The sequence below is a fragment of the Glycine soja genome, chromosome 16, assembly GCF_004193775.1.
Source record: "Glycine soja cultivar W05 chromosome 16, ASM419377v2, whole genome shotgun sequence".
Lineage (NCBI taxonomy): Eukaryota > Viridiplantae > Streptophyta > Magnoliopsida > Fabales > Fabaceae > Glycine > Glycine soja.
Window position 1 is genome coordinate 28,061,140 of NC_041017.1, and position 10,833 is coordinate 28,071,972.

The 10,833-nt window shown below is 34.7% G+C and overlaps 1 pseudogene; it reads left to right on the forward strand.

The window, feature by feature from the left end:
* Positions 1-3,934: 3,934 nt before the first annotated feature.
* On the forward strand, positions 3,935-9,126 carry LOC114389245 (annotated as a pseudogene).
* Positions 9,127-10,833: the final 1,707 nt, after the last annotated feature.

The window sequence follows — 10,833 nt, forward strand, 5'->3', positions numbered from 1 at the left end:
ATAGTGCAAAGGCAATTGGTTAGAGCTTGTATGTGGCCATGGCAATTCCATAAGACCCATCTCCCATCTCAAACAACATTGAGTCTTTATTTGTCCAAGGCTTGTCATTCGCAACAATTGCATGGTCATAAAGAGGAACAGTGTTGATGAGCTTGTTGAAGAAAATGGTGATGCGAACGAGACCGAGATTAGGCAGATGAAGAGCAGGCATAGGAAGCGGACTCGATAATAGTGGAAGGAATGGTTGCACGGGTGTAGGATATGGAGGCGTAATCAGCATGGACGACGGAGGTGGCATGGGCGACGGAGTCGACATGGGTGATAGAGTTGGCGGGGGCAGCGAAGTCGGCAAGGGTGATTGGTTGTGTTGCATCGGTATGGGACATGGAGACACAACCAGCCTGAAAGGCGGAGGCGGCAGTGGTGATTGCATGGAGGAAGGAGATGGGTAGTGGTGGCTGGTTCTCAGAGGCAGTTTTAGAAGAAGGGCATCCAGTGTGGATTCGAGGCGGAGTTGAGCTGTAACAAGTTTGGCCATGGTGGCCTCAAGGTGGTCCACGCCTGCGGGAGAAGGTTCGGCATCCGCCATTCGAGGTGGGTGTTGAAATGGAAGGGACAGAGGTGGTTGTTGAAATGAAGAAAGAGTTCCCTCGATATCAAACAAGCATAGCAAACGTTTGCGGGTGCTCTCAAAATCAACCCCAAGGAATTAAGCAGGATGTACCAAAGGATGAGGGGTGTGTGGAAACAAAGGGGATGGGTGCTGCAAAAATGGTTGCTGGTGGGTGGCTGTGTGGAAAGGATGTCGTGGGAAGGGGTGGTTTGACGGGTGGTACTGTTGGTTGCAATGGCTGGAGCTGCTATGGCAGTCATTGGACTCTTAATGAAAGCACCAAATTGTTAGGCACAGAGCATAAAGATTGACTTCGAGGGCCAGTACCTCTAGAAGTAAAGGAAGAAGGGGATTCAAGAGTAAAAGGCAATATATTTTTCCATGCTTGATTGATTATTTACATAGATATTTATAGCACTTTCCTAATAACAGAATTATACCATTTTGCCTACAGTAATATTCTACTAACAGAATTTGTTATGCTTGTCTGTCCTAGGGAGACAAACATCAACCAAGCCAAATCGTGCTGATGTTGCAGCCTAATTGCCTAAACTGCCCTAAGTGTAATCCTTCAAGTATGATGGCCTTGTGACTTTCCTTTTGGGCTTTTCTGCTTTCTGCACCCTTGGTTCCTCACTGGTTGCTATTACGCCTTTTGTTTCTGGTGCTATGTCCTTTGCTTCTTTATCATATTATTACTCTTTCAAATTTAAACTTTTATACTACATATTTTTTGCTTGTATATATTTTAGGATATTGTCATTGAAGTAAATTAGGTAAGCAAACAATGAATTGGTGGATTGGAAATATAATGATTACCTATTAATTACACATAATGGACTCAATGGTCACCTAGTCAACTTTAGGCTTTTATGATATTCCAGGATGTATTAACTATTGAAAAATATGTATGGGGAGGAAAGTCAAACCAAAAAAGCTATAAATAAAATGAAAGGCAATAAAGAAAAGTTGTAACAAAAAGCTGAAAGTGTTAAAAGTACAAGAAAGCAAATCAACTTGTCCTTTATGAATGATAAATGCCTTATAATTTGTTGTATGATGGATACTTATAAGCTTGAAAGACCTTGCAAATGCAATACCAAAGTACATATAAGTAAGCCTTTTGGCACCATTTTGACATGCACTACACCCTGCTTCCTCATTATGCAATAATATAAAATATTTACATTAAAAAATTAAAAATAGAACTCAATGAATAAAAAGTAAGCCCTACTACTTTTATAATTTTTTTAATATTTTAGTTAATAAAAATGTGTTTATAGTTTTAGTTAATCACACGTCTTCCTTTTGTTGCCTTCTCTCTCGTCGTCACCTGTCAGACTTCTACCAAGCTCCTCATTAAGGTGACCTCAGGCTCATACTTGCTGCCACCACGAGAAGTTGGGATGCAATGAAGAGGCAGATGAACACAAGAGGGTGAGCGAGTGGAGAAGGATAAGACGAAGATATAATTTATTTTAGGTGCATTAAACAAAACAGAATTGCATAAAGCAAATGCCAAAACAATTCACATAACAAGAGGGCTTTGTTTCAGTGCCCAAAAACACCTAAAAAGCTCATGACTTGTGGGTGTGCGTGTACGTCTATTACTAATGTTTTTGTTATAAGTCAAGCAAAGTACAAGATAACAAATTAATTTCCAAAAAATTCATCCGAGTAATGTACGATATGTCTATTAATTTCGAGAAATGCTATAACCACCTAAAAGAATACCAGAAAAATTGGCCGTCCACATCAAATTTGGACCCCTGCAACTAACTATTAATTAATTTCAACTTTTTAAAATGTTTTTTAGATTAAAGAAAAAAATAATTAAATAAAAATATGTAAAAAAATAACTAATGCATCTAGAAATTAAAAAAGAATCTTGTAAAAAAGCAATTTTTTAAAAGAAGAATATTATAATTAAAGACAAGAAAATATATTGATTAATTAAGTTAAACACATTATGATGATGTTTTTTTTTCAGGTACCAAAAAAGAAGATAGTTTTAGCAATGCAATCAAAAGTCTAACATTTATTTAGTATTGGATTGATTGATATTCTTAGGTGGAGGAACTTGTTTATGGAGGGTGGTGGGAGATAAGGATCTAAAAAGCAAGCGTAATAGCATATTTATTTGATAATGGATGACACTTTTCATCCGAGAATGGTACAAAAATGCAAAGTCAAGCATGAACTAATCTCGTTGGTCATGATTAAAAATGCGGCTTGCCATTCATGAGTACAAAGGGTAAATTTGAGAAAAGAAAATTTCTTTAAAATATTAAAATTAACTAACATGTGATTGACAGGTATAACGAATTAATTAATTGGACTGGCCATATGTATCAAAGTTTGATGGGGACAACATGCCAATAATTATTATTATTATTATTATTATTATTCTAAGTGTTTCCACAAGTCTTTTTTGAGTGACTTAATTGATTCACAGAGACGGGTCCATGATTCAAGAAGAATAGGTATTAGAGTAATTTTTTGTGAGCAATTTTACTTTTTTTTTATGAACTAAAGATAATTTCACAATTAAAACTTACAAAGTCATGAAAGTTTTATTTTTTTAAAATTACGAATTTTTTAAATGGAAATATAATTTAAAAAGCTCTTAATTTTGTTTATCATTGATTCATAGTTGTACGATTTTTTTTTTTATATTTACAATTTAATATTTATCTTTTGTCATGCACGGTTACTTTAATGGATCCGCCTAGTAATATATGTTTTATTTGGTAGTCCGTGTTCACTTTACCTCTGTCACCTTCTTATTTCAACAAGTCAAAGTTTGAATCTCGAGACCCAATTCACATGGCATCCACAATCATACTAAGTTTTCAGTTTTCTTCTACGAAGTTTCGTCCAAAAAAAGAAGCATACTTACCCAGGAAATATAAGATAGATTAAATGATTCAAAAAATATATAGTTACCGATTCGATTTTTACTGTTAACAAAAAATTAAAAAAAATTAATAAATTAATAATTAATATTTATCGATAAAAAAATAACTATCTTTTTAGGAAAAAATATGTAATAATTTTTTTGAAGTTCATGAATAAAATTATCATCTTACTTTTTAGTTAACATTCACTAGTATTTTATTTATTTATTGCTAACAATTAAATTTTTTGGGAGATGTACCATTATCAATAGTCAATTATTCTAAATATAGTGTCAATTATAAAAATTGACTGTATACTTTATTAATTTGTAATGATTTATACAAAAAAAAAAAGTATTTTTTGTAAGACAGTTTAAATAGTGCGGTGTAGAAAGTATGCGACGGGTTATGCACGGCCAAAGGTTTTCACTTCTAAGAAAGAGAGACGAAACAGAGACAGATTTTCCATAAAGTTGATATGTCCATGTAAATGTAATAATATGTAAATGTTTGGTATGAATGTAATTAACACTTATCAGTTTCATATTTAATTTGGAGACCCAACAAGCAGCCATCCACATTCATACTAAGATTTCTTACCATGGCTACGGGATCACCTTCCTCTTCCTCTTCCTCCAATTACGATGTGTTCCTCAGCTTCAGAGGGGAAGACACACGTCATGGTTTTACTGGCCATCTCTACAACACTCTTCTGAGCAAGGGAATCCACACTTTCATTGATGATGAGGAGCTTCAAAGAGGGGAGGAAATAACACCAGCACTTATGAAGGCAATTCAAGATTCCAGAGTTGCCATCACTGTGCTCTCTGAACACTATGCTTCTTCCTCGTTTTGTTTAGATGAACTTGCAACCATCCTTGACCAGAGGAAACGGTTGTTGGTTATACCGGTCTTTTATAAGGTAGATCCTTCTGATGTGAGAAACCAGAGAGGTAGTTATGGAGAAGCATTGGCAGAGCTTGAGAGAAGGTTCCAGCATGACCCGGAGAAGTTGCAAAAATGGAAGATGGCTCTGAAGCAAGTAGCTGACTTGTCTGGCTATCATTTCAAAGAGGGGTATGACACCATACTAATCTTCTTACTTTACAGTTTTTGTTGGATTAACTTTTACTTGTCTGATTATTTGACATGAAATCTAAAGGGAAAATAAATGCTTGTTGACCTTGACAATATGCGTATCAAGACATGGATACATGCAAGACTTTTTTAGTTTAACTTGTTAAAACTTTTTTTGTTTGAAACAGAGATGGATATGACTTCAAGTTTATTGAGAACATTGTTGAGCAGGTCTCTAGGGTGATTAGTCTTCGTCCTTTACATGTTGCGGATTACCCAGTTGGACTAGAGTCACGAGTGCTACGTGTAAGGAGACTTTTGGATGCTGGATCTGATGATGGTGTCCACATGATAGGGATTCATGGAATGGGTGGGATAGGAAAATCAACACTTGCTCGAGCTGTCTATAATGAATTGATAATTGCTGAGAAGTTTGCTGGTTTGTGTTTTCTTGCAAATGTGAGGGAAAACTCAAGCAAACACGGGTTAGAACACCTCCAAGGAAAGCTTCTTTTAGAAATACTCGGAGAGAAGAACATCAGCTTAACAAGTAAGCAACAAGGAATTTCAATCATACAGTCTAGGCTCACGGGAAAGAAGGTTCTCTTGATTCTAGATGATGTTGACACACGCGAGCAATTACAAGCAATTGCTGGAAGACCTGGTTGGTTTGGTCCTGGCAGCAAAACATCATCACAACTCGGGACCAACAATTGCTTAGATCTCATGAAGTTAATAAAATATATGAGGTGAAGGAATTGGATGAGAACGATGCTCTACAGCTGCTTACATGGGAAGCTTTTAAAAAGGAAAAAGCTTATCCAACTTACGAGGAGGTCTTGCATCGTGTAGTAACTTATGCTTCTGGTCTTCCATTGGCGTTGGAAGTAATAGGTTCCCACTTGGTTGGAAAAAGTACACAAGAATGGGAATCTGCAATCAAACAATATAAAAGAATTCCCAAGAAGGAAATTCTAGATATACTTAAAGTAAGCTTTGATGCTTTGGAGGAAGACGAGAAGAAAGTTTTTCTTGACATTGCTTGTTGCTTCAAAGGATGGAGATTGACAGATGTCGAACGTATACTTCGTGGTGATTATGATGACTGCATGGAACATCATATTGGGGTGTTGATTAAAAAATCTCTAATAAATGTTAGTGGTTGGGATGATGTAGTTACCATGCATGACTTGATTCAGGACATGGGCAGGCAAATAGACCAACAAGAATCCTCAAAAGTGTCAGGGAAGCGAAGGAGATTGTGGTTAACAAAAGATATAATTGAAGTTTTAGAAGACAATTCGGTAAGTGAGAGTATGGTTTCTTATCTTGATCGTTTTTTCTTCTTATCTTTACATCATAGTCAAGTTTTTTCATGACAATTTGTAAATTTCTTTAAACAGCGGGTGAATTGATGTCTTACATATAACTTGTATTGTGGTTGATTCGTACTTTTTTTGCATTAACAGGGAAATAGAGAGATTGAAATCATATGTCTGGATTTCTCCTTATCCGAGAAAGAAGCAACAATAGAATGGGAAGGAGATGCCTTCAAAAAGATGAAAAACCTTAAAATACTTATTATTAGAAATGGTAAATTTTCCAAAGGTCCCAATTATTTTCCAGAAAGTTTAAGAGTACTGGAATGGCATCGGTATCCTTCTAATTGTTTACCATCTAATTTTCCTCCGAAGGAACTTGCCATATGCAAGTTACCTCAAAGTTGCATTACGTCATTTGGGTTCCATGGCTCAAGGAAGGCAAGTTTAAGGAGTATATTTTGTTCATGTTAATTAATAAATTTACTTCAAATTTATTCATTTAGTTCTTATTTCTTTTTTCCTTTATTTTTTCTTTTGCAGGAGTCCAGTAATCTAAAGGTTTTGAATTTTGAAGAGTGTGAATTTTTAACAGAGATACCTGACGTATCTGATCTCCCAAATTTGGAAGAACTTTCATTTGATCGGTGTGGGAATTTAATTACAGTTCACCACTCAATTGGTTTTCTAAGTAAACTTAAAATATTGAGTGCTAAACGTTGCAGCAAGCTTACCACATTTCCACCTCTCAACTTGACCTCGCTTGAAACACTTCAACTTTCATATTGTTCCAGTCTTGAGAATTTTCCAGAAATATTAGGAGAGATGAAAAACTTATTGATGCTTGAATTGATTGACCTTGGCTTAAAAGAATTGCCAGTTTCATTTCAAAATCTTGTTGGACTCGAAACTTTATCCCTGAGTCATTGTGGAATTCTTTTGTTACCAATTAACATTGTCATGATGCCTAAACTGGCTTCATTGGACGCTGAAAGTTGCAAGGGGTGGCAATGGAAAAAATCAGAAGAGGGTGAAGAAAAAGTGGGCTCAATAGTATGTTCAAATTTAGCTTTGTTCAGTGTCGATGGTTGCAACCTGTATGATGATTTTTTTTCAACAGGTTTCATGCAGCTTGATCATGTGGAAATTTTAAGCCTAAGGCACAATAATTTCACATTCCTTCCTGAATGCATCAAAGAGTTTCAACTTTTAAGAAGTCTTGATGTGAGTGGTTGCTTGCATCTTCAGGAAATTAGGGGGGTTCCACAAAACTTAAAAGAATTCATGGCAATAGAATGTATATCCTTGTCTTCCTCGAGTTTAAGCATGTTGTCAAATCAGGTATTTTCTTGTTTTTAACGTATATGATTTGATAATATATTGCACACTTGATGTTAATAAACTTATGACTTCTTTATGAATTATGACTAACAGGAATTGCATGAGGCTGGACAAACTGTGTTTCAGTTTCCAGGAGCAACTATTCCAGAGTGGTTCAATCACCAAAGCAGGGGACCTTCAAGTTCTTTCTGGTTTCGTAATGAATTCCCTCACAATGTTCTTTGTCTTCTTCTAGCACGTGTGGAATGCATATATGAAGATTATATTCCCATGCTCACGGTGTTCATCAATGGCAAACGTCATAAAATTACCTCTTGGTTGGAGTATGGGGAGGGCACTGGAGTAAGAAAGGTGAAATTGAATTATACATATCTATTTGACCTAGAATCAGCTTTTGAGCTTGATGATCTATCTGAAGTGGCTTTAGAAAAGGAATGGAATCATGTGGAAATTACATACGCAGGAATGCTAGAGACCTCACTGGTTAAAGCAACCGGAATCCATGTATTAAGACAGGATGATATTCGATATGATGATCCCTATGGCAAGAGAAAATTAGAGCATGATCTCAACAGTTTTGAATCACAACCACTAATTAAAAAGCCTAGGTATGTGGACAAGCAAGTTTCATTATTATCTTATATATGAAAATTATAGTGTTAAATTGTAATAAAGTAAAAAATAGCAATCTTATAAATATAAAGTCAGAGGGTTGCTAGAAGTGGTGTGACTGAACAAAAGATATAGTAGGTTGTTTTGCAGGTTATCGAGGTGGGTTGGCCCTGAAAGAATTATAAATCTTCTGGGGAATGCTGCAGATGGAGCTTTAATTACTAATGCCGAGAGGAGATATAGGCATATTTCTATGGACTCCTTTTGTCGGCGATGCCACTCTTTGGAGGAGACCATTCTGCATGCTCTTCGTGATTGTCCAGAGGTGGCTGCATTTTGGAGAAGTGTGTTACCTAAGAAATTAGCACCAAAGTTTTTTAATGGTGATGTGACAGTGTGGCTGGAAAGAAATTTAGATCACCAAAGTTTTTCAGAGGCAGCTTTATTTTGGCCAACTTTTTTTGGGATAGCAGTGGAACTGTTGTGGCAATTCCGCAACGACCTTGTGTTCGATCACTCTGGCAGGAGGGGCTTAGATCTTAGTGGAGCCATAGATATTGTCTTTAAGCGTTATAAAGATTATATGGGAGCCCATGCTTCTCACAATTTGATGACGAGGAATCTCTTGAAGTGGAAGCCGGAAAATAGTAAGGATTGGTTGTTGAGGCTAAATGTGAGTGGTGCCTATGATCCCTCTTCAGGTACGGCTGCATGCGGAGGTATATTCAGAGACAAAGATGATGATAGATTCGTGCTTGGGTTTTCGGTTAAGCTTGGGGAATCTTGGTCAATAAATGAGGCTGAAATTTTGAGTGTTTATCATGGTATGAAGATTGCGAGGAAGTATGATATTTGGGGTTTATATCGTGATATTCTAAGGCGGCATAGCATTCCAATAAGTCTTGGGATTGCAAGGCAGCATGGCTTTGGTAAAATTAGAGTGGAATCGGACTCTGACAAAGCCATTGAGTTTGTGCAACGTGGATGCCCTACATCTCCATCTACATCTACATCTAAATCTACATCTAGAAGGAAGCATTGTTTCCCACTCTGTCAAGAGTTGAAAGCTCTAACCTCTGCTACAAATCATTCATACACACGGCACAATGCTGCTGCTGATTCCTTTGCCAAATTCGGTTTATCCATGAAACAGCAGGGCGCGTCAATTTTTTCTTCTTGTCCCTCGTTTTGCCAACCTTTTATTTGAAAACAATACAGATAAATGTTAAATAAATAAGTACCTCAATATAATATTTTTTTTTTCTTACTTTTTTGTTTAGTTCTAGATTTGTCAAGTTCCACTATATAAACAATTGAATGATATTTATGTAATTTACTTGTTGCATATTTATTTAACATTGTATTTTAATTTTAATTTTATTTTATGAACATTAATTAGCATATGTGAATTAAACGTACGTTTCCAAATTTTAATAAAACAATATTTGAATACTAACTAATTTAATTTTTTGTATCTTAACAGACAGTAGATATCTCAATCTTAATTACAGACAAATTAAACATAAAACCTTTTGTAAATATATGGTCTTTTAAATATTAATTTTCAAATTTTAATAATAAAATATATTTGAATACTAACTAATTAATTTTTGGCATTTTAAAAGGTAGTGTATATTTCAATCTTATAAACAAATTAAACAAAACCTTTTGTAAATATATGATCTTTTAAATGGAGACCTTACTTGATACAATTTGGGAATAAATGGAATAAAAAAAAAAGATTAATTACATAACTAAAATATGATAGATTTAAAGTGCGGGAAGTAGCTAAACTACTATTCACAAGAAGAAATAGCGTAGTAGTTAGAATATGACACAAGAAGATTTGAATATGACATTTCCAATGTTAAAATTTGGCAGTCTCAAGAATATATAGGTGCAGCAAGAAAACTAAAGTTGATTAATTAGTCAATCAATTACTGTTATTCTTCTCAGTTTAAATAACCTTTTAAATCAGAAGTAAGAAAAAAGTCCAATCAAATTCTATTTTTAAATTGAGTTTAAATAACCTTTTATCCTTTTGTTATTTTAAAGAAACTTTTGGTCCTTATAAAATGTGATATTTTTATTTTAGTTCTTTAAACATATTTTTTTGTTTTAAATTCCAGTAAAATTTAAAAATTTTAATTTCAATCTTTACTTTCATGTAATAATGTTTTGATAACATAACAACAACGTTGATCATCTATTAACTTATCACACATCAAAGTTTGATATGAGAATAATGTTATCAATTATTTTGAATATAAAATTTTAAAAGATAGTTTACTAAAAAAAATAAAGTTACATTTAATTGACCTGTCATAATTCCTAATGACATCGCAAGCTAAAATCGTTATTACATTGACACGCTCTTAGGCCTTGTACTAGGGCGCACTGAGCATTAGAACCTGACCTAATCTTCGACTCCCAAGATCCAACTCCTTCGTCACATGTTGGGTGATTAGCCTACCAAATGAACTCTTGATGTAACAATAATGACTTTTTGCTAGTCAATGTTATTTCATCTATTACCTTAACCAATTAATTCACTCTAACCATAATCTCTCATGTAAAAGAGTCTAAATCACTTGTTTCTACTCCTAATCACTTAGCAAGTTAAGTCAGATGATTTAAATAGGAACAAAGGTTTATAAAAGGCTAGACAATATCATTTCACCCCTAGATATGAGTTAACTAGAAGTCCTTTATGTTCTTAGTGAAAATAAATTTTCCAATGATCATTGCACTACAACATACATACACATGAGTGACCAAACCATAAACAAAGCAATAAACATAGAAAGGAAGCAATAATAGTGAGCTAACATTAAATCGATAGTAAAGATAGTTACATCATAGATTTTTCATATCTAGGCCTTAAAAAATAATAGTTATCTTCTCATATCCATGAGAAACCTAAAACAAGAATGGGAATACAAGAAGAAGAGGAGAAAAAATGGAGAACAAGGAA